General features: G+C 37.1%; 1 pseudogene; it reads left to right on the forward strand.

Annotated features, from left to right (window-relative positions):
- Positions 1-330: 330 nt before the first annotated feature.
- On the forward strand, positions 331-1,136 carry LOC102824920 (annotated as a pseudogene).
- Positions 1,137-6,473: the final 5,337 nt, after the last annotated feature.

Raw genomic sequence — 6,473 nt, forward strand, 5'->3', positions numbered from 1 at the left:
GTAGCGGGCGGGTTTATAGGGTGTACCCTTTGGTCAGTTGATGATGCATGGAGGGGATTGGAACCATAGCAATGAAATGATATACGGTGGAATGAATGTAAAACTAAAGTACTCTCATGTAAAATATCATATAATTCACAATAAAACACGAAAAAAGAAAAAAAAAATCTACTGAGCAGTTCTACTGTGCCTTATAAGATCATTCTTAGCTGGAATGATTCCGTGGCAGTGGAATTATATACAAGGGAGCTTCAAATATTTTATGGTGAAAAACAATGAAAATACAATAGAATTTTTTCAAGAAAAAAAAAAAAAAAAAGATTGGGGCAGATGGCAGAGTTGGCCATCAGGCAACACTGTCAGGTGGAGCATTGCAGGCAATGAGATTTTCTTCCATTTGTATGTGATGGTTGCTCAGGAATATTTTGCCTTGAACACAGAAGCAGAGAGTCACATGGCTGTTCTGAGATGAAAATAATCAATGAGAGGCTGAAGATGGACGCACATGCATCTTACCCATGCTCATTCAGGGACTGTACTGAAAAAGAGCTTGTGCCAGTTACATGTCCTTACTGTGAGAAGAATTTTTGCCTGAGACCCCATCATCAGTCAGATCATGAATGTGAAAAACTGGAAATCTCTAAGCCTCATATGGCTGCCATTCAGAAACTTGTTAAAGACATTATTGATTCCAAAACAAGAGAGATAGTGAGTAAATGACAAAAAGGGGCAAAAAAATAGCGAAACTGCTGCCAAGGTTGCACTGATGAATTTAAAGATGCATGCTGATGGGGATAAGTCATTGCCACAGACAGAAAGAATTTACTTTCAGGTTCTTACGTAAGGGGAGCAAAGAGAAGAGCAAACCATTTTTTTTTTGCCTCCGATGGAGTATTGGGAAAATCATAGACTTTGCAGCTTCTTTAGCCTGTCTGAAAAATGACAATAACGAATCAACAGCAAAGAAATTAAGGTTATGTTACATTACTTCAGGAGAAGCCTTACCCTTGGACAAGATTTTGAAAACATGAATTGCAAAGGAGGATTGTCCTTTATATAATGGGGGAAATGTTATTTGGAATATCTTAATGAAAAAGAACAATTTTTTTTTTAATATTGATTCTTATTTGGAATAGTCATTCAAGGAGTCTAACCAGAAATCACAAGGAAAATGCTATGGACACTAAGTCAAGTTTTAAATTATAAACCCTATGTATTTTACTTTACATTTGTTTTTTAATTTATTTCCATTTTGTCATAATGTACATTATCAATTATTAAATTTAGCTTGACTTTGTGCTAGAAAGTTTCACTATCAATGATATTCAACTATCAGCAAATTCTTGTATTTCATGAGGTTTTACTGGGTCATACTGAAGTAACAACAGCAAAGGTGTAGTTCTCATTTGTTAATATCAGTTGGGTGTCTGTGGCTCTGTTCTGTGTCATCTTTCCTCCAGGATTTCAGTTGAAGGAATAATCTCTGTGTGGTTCGTTATCATATTTATGGCCGAGGAAGCAGGAGATAGTTGACATATGGGTTGACTTTTAGAAGATTCAGGTATTACTGTTGCTATAAGCAAGTCACATAGGGCCAGAAAGTAGAAACTTACTTTCTACCTATATCCAGTGTTCCCAGTGTTTAAATTGATCTCATAGAAACTTAGATATCTCATTCAACCAAGAAGAATCTGAGGCCTAGATAGGAAAATTGACTTTCATGTTCTCACCTAAACATTTCAGGGCATCTTTCTGATAAAACACCTCCCCCAGTGGGGTTCACTTTTTGTTTGTATGAATATAATATAAATGAGAAGAAGAATAAAATAAGCTAACTTAACAACAGTCTTTTTATTGGTGCAAAAGCAAAACCCATGCCAAAGTAATGACATTTTACCAAAAAATTCCAGTAAATCCTGCTGAGCAAGATATTTATCTATAGCTAACAAAATACTACTATATAGGAGAAATAGGAGTCTCTGTTCTTCCTTTTCTATTGCAATTGTCATGGAGATATATAGTGGCTCTAGCTTAATTAAAAGAACAAACAAACAAAAGAGAAAATAGAAGGACTATACAGAGCCACTGTATCAAAAATAAATTGTCTATGCTCAATCATTTCAAGAGGTAGCATATGATCAAGAATCAATGATATTGAAGGAAGAAGTCCAAGCTACACTGAAGGCATTGGCAAAAAAAAAAAAAAAAAAAAATGAAGAACTAGAGAATTTATGGAATACAATTTGAATTTTTTAACAAACTGATACAGCATTGGAGGTGTTCATTCATCTCTACCAAGAAATTTGAAAGTTACCTGGCCATCCGATTAGAAAAGATCCATATTTGTGCACATTCCAAAGAAAGATGATCAACAAAATCTAGAAATCATAAAACAATATCATTAATATCACATGCAAGTAAAATTTTGCTGAAGATAAATTTAAAATAGTTGCAAACACAGTACATCAACAGAGAACTGCCAGAAATTCAAGCCAGATTCAGAAGAGGATGTAGAACTAGGTATACCATTGCTGATGCTTGATGGATCTTGGCTGAAAGCAGAGAATGCCAGAATGATGTTTACCTGTGCTTTGTTGACTATGCAAAGACTTTAAAATGTGTAGATCAAGACAAACTATGAATGACATTGCAAAGAATGGGTACTCCAGAACACTTAATTATTCTCATGAGGAACCTGTACTTAAAACAAAGCAAGTGGATATTAAATAGTTTAAAATCAGGAAAGGTATATCCCAAAGTTGTACTTTCGCCATACTTATTTCAATCTGAAGTTGGATATTGAAGGAAGACTCAGTAATACAACCTTGCTTGCTGAAAATGAAAAGGATTTAAAATACTTACTGATGAATATCAAGGATTGCAATTTTCAATATGGGTGGAACCTCAACATAAAGTAAACAAAAATCCTCACAACTGGACCAATAAATAACACCATGATCAATGGAAAAACGATAAGTGTCAAAGACATCATTTTCTTGGATCTACAATTACCACTCATGGAAACAGTAGTCAAAAAAAAAAATAAAAATAAAAAACATATTGCATTAGACAAATCTGCTGTACAAGAGCTCCTTAAAGCAAAGATATCAGTTTGAGGACTAAAGTGCATCTGACCCAAGCCATGGTATTTTCAATTGCCTCATAAGTTAGATAATGAATAAGGAAGATCATAGAAGAATTGATTCATTTGATTTATAGTGTTCTTGTCTTGTCTTGTCAGGTGCCATCGAGTCAAAACCAACTCATAGCAGAACGAAACAATGTCCAATCCTGGGCCAACCTCACTACCGCTGCCACACTTGAAGCCATCAATGATGCCACCTGGCTGATCCATCTCGTTGGGAGTCTTCCTTTTTTTCTCTGACCCTCCATCTTACCCAGCATGATATCCTTTTCTAGCGACTGTTCCCTCCTGACAATATGTCTAAAGTATGAGAGATGAAATGTAGCCATCTTGGCCTCCAAGGAGCACTCTGGCTGCACCTCTTCCAAAACAGATCTATTGGTTCTTTTGGCAGTCCATGGCACTTTTATTATTCTCCTCCAACACCACAACTCAAAGGCATCAATTCTTCTATGGTCTTCCTTATTCATTCTTATCAACGGAGAAAATATTGAAGTTGTCAAGGACTTCATTCTTCTTGGATCAACTATCAACGTTCACGGAAGCAGCAGTCAAGAGATCAGACGATGTATTGCATTGGGCAAATCTGCACAGGAACTTTTTAAAGTTTTGAGGACTAAGGTGCGCCTGATCCAAGCCATGGTATGGTGTGAGAGAAGAATATTTAAAGTATGATGACAGCCAAAAGAACAAACAAATCTACCTTGAAAAAAGTATCTTATAAGCAAGAATGAAGAGATTTCATCTTATACTTCAGACATATTATCAGAAGGGACCAGTCCCTGGAGAATGCTTGGTAAAGTGGAGGGTCAGTGAAAAAAAAGGAAGACCCCTAATAACATGGATTGACACAGTGGCAGTAGCAATGGGTTTAAATGTAAAAACAACTGTGAGGATGGTGCAGGGCTGGATAGTGTATTCTTCTGTTGTGCATAAGGTTGCTGTGAGTCAGAATCAACTCAACGGCACCTAACAACAACAACCACCAATCCAATCCAATCCAATCCAATCCAATCCAATCCAATCCCCTGAAGGAACACTGGTTAGATTAAGCATTGACCTGCCAACTACGAGGTCAGTGGTTCAAACCCTCCAACCATTCCAAGGAAGAAAGATGAGACTATTTACTCCCATAAAGATATACACTTACAAAGACCCTAAGAAGTAGTTCTATTTTATCCTGTAGAATCAAATTGACTATATCTGTGGGAAGAATCAAGGGAAAAGCTCACTATCATCAGTCAAAACAAGGCCAGAGGCAGACTATGGAACAGACCATCAATTGTTCAGATGCAAGCTCAGGCTGAAGCTAAAGAAAATTCATACAAGTACACAAGAGCTAAAATATGACCTTGAATATATCCCACCAAAATTTAGAGATTATCTCAAGAACAGATTTGATGTATTACCCACGAATGACCAAAAACCAGAACAGTATGGTATGACATCAAGAACATAATCCATGAATGGAACAAAAGACAAGAAAAAAAGAAAGGCAAAAAATGGATGCCAGAACACAGAAACTAGAAGAAATGAGGAATTAAAAGAACTGAACAGAAATGTTCTTAGGGTAACTAGAGAAGACAAAGTGAAATAGTACTATGAAATGTGCAAAGACCTGAAGTTAGAAAACCAAAAGGGAAGACACGTTCAGCATTTTTCAAGCTGAAAGAACTAAAGGAAAAATTCAATCCTTGACTTGCAATAATGAAGGTTTCTATGAGCAAAATATTGAATGATGCAGAAAGATTCAGAGAGGATGGAAATCATCACTGTACCAAAAAGAATCTGTTGATGATCAACCATTTCAAGAGGTAGAATACGACTGCTCAAGAACTGATGGTATTGAAGGAAGAAGTCCCAAGCTTCACTGAAGGCATTGGTGAAATACAAGGCTCCAGGAATTGATGGAATGCAAACAAAAATGTTTCAACATACTGATGCAGTATGAGAGGCGCTCATTCTTCTATGCCAGGAAATTTGGATGACAGCTACCTAGCCAACTTATTGAAAGAGATTCATATCCGTGCCCATTCCAAAGAAAGTTGACCCAACTGAATGCAAAAATTACTAAACCTATCAATAATGCCACATACAAGTAAAACTTTTCTATAGAGAAGACAAAAACGGCTATCGCAGTACATTGACAGGGAATTGCCAGAAATGCAAATCAGATTTAGAAGAGGATGTAGAATGTGGGATCTCATTACTGATGTCTGATGGTTTTGGTTAAAAGAAGAGAATATCAGAAAGATTTTTACTTGGGCTTTATTCACTGTGAAAAACTTTAGACTGTTTTATTGTTGTTAGGTCCCATCAAGTCAATACCAACCCATACCGACCTTATGCCCAACAGAACAAAACACTGCCTGATCCTAGGCCAACCTCACTATTGTTGCCACGCTTGAGCCCATTGATGCTGCCACTTTGCCAATCCATCTCGCTAAGGGTCTTCCTCTCCTTCTCTGACCCTCCACCCTACCAAACATGATGATATCCTTCTCCAGCAACTTGCCCCTATTGACAATATGTGCAAAGTATGAGAGACGAGGTTTTGTCATCCTGGACTCCAAGGAGCACTGTGGTTGCACTTTTTCTGTTGGTTCTTTTGGCAGCTCATGGCACTTTTTATATTCTCCTCCAACACCATAACTCAAAGTCAAAAAGACTGTGTAGATTATAATAAACTATGGATAACACTGTAAATAATGGATATTCCAAAGCACTTAATTGTGCTTATGAGGAACCTGTCTATAGACCAAGAGGAAGTCGTTCAAGCAGAACAAGGGAAAACTGAATAGTTTAAAGTCAGGAAATGTATATCTGCTGAGCAAATGATAGGAAAAGTTAGATTACACTACAAAGAACATGACATCGTATTGGACTGACAGAAAAACAAACAGGTCTGTCTTGGAAGAAGTGTAGCCAGAAGGTTCCTTAAAAATCAAGATGGTGAGACTTTGTTTCTTATTCTTTGGACATGTTGGCAGGAGATATCAGTCCCTAGAGAAGGACATTGTCTTTGATAAAGTGGAGGATCAATGAAAAAGGGGAAGACCCCTTAATGAAATGGACTGATACAGTTGCAACAACACTAACCTGCAACAATGGTTGCAGCAATAACCCAGTTGCTTGGTGGTGGTGGTGGTTCTGTGCCATAGAGTCTATTCCACCTCATTGTGACCCTGTGTAGGGTTTCCAAGGCTGTAAATCTTTACAGCCTTTCTCCCATAGAACAACTGGTAGTTTCAAACTGCTGACCTTGAAGTTAGCAAGTCATAATCACTATGGTACCAGAGCTGCTTAATAAGAATTACTAAAACTGGCT

This window comes from Chrysochloris asiatica, unplaced genomic scaffold (assembly GCF_000296735.1).
Source record: "Chrysochloris asiatica unplaced genomic scaffold, ChrAsi1.0 scaffold00019, whole genome shotgun sequence".
Lineage (NCBI taxonomy): Eukaryota > Metazoa > Chordata > Mammalia > Afrosoricida > Chrysochloridae > Chrysochloris > Chrysochloris asiatica.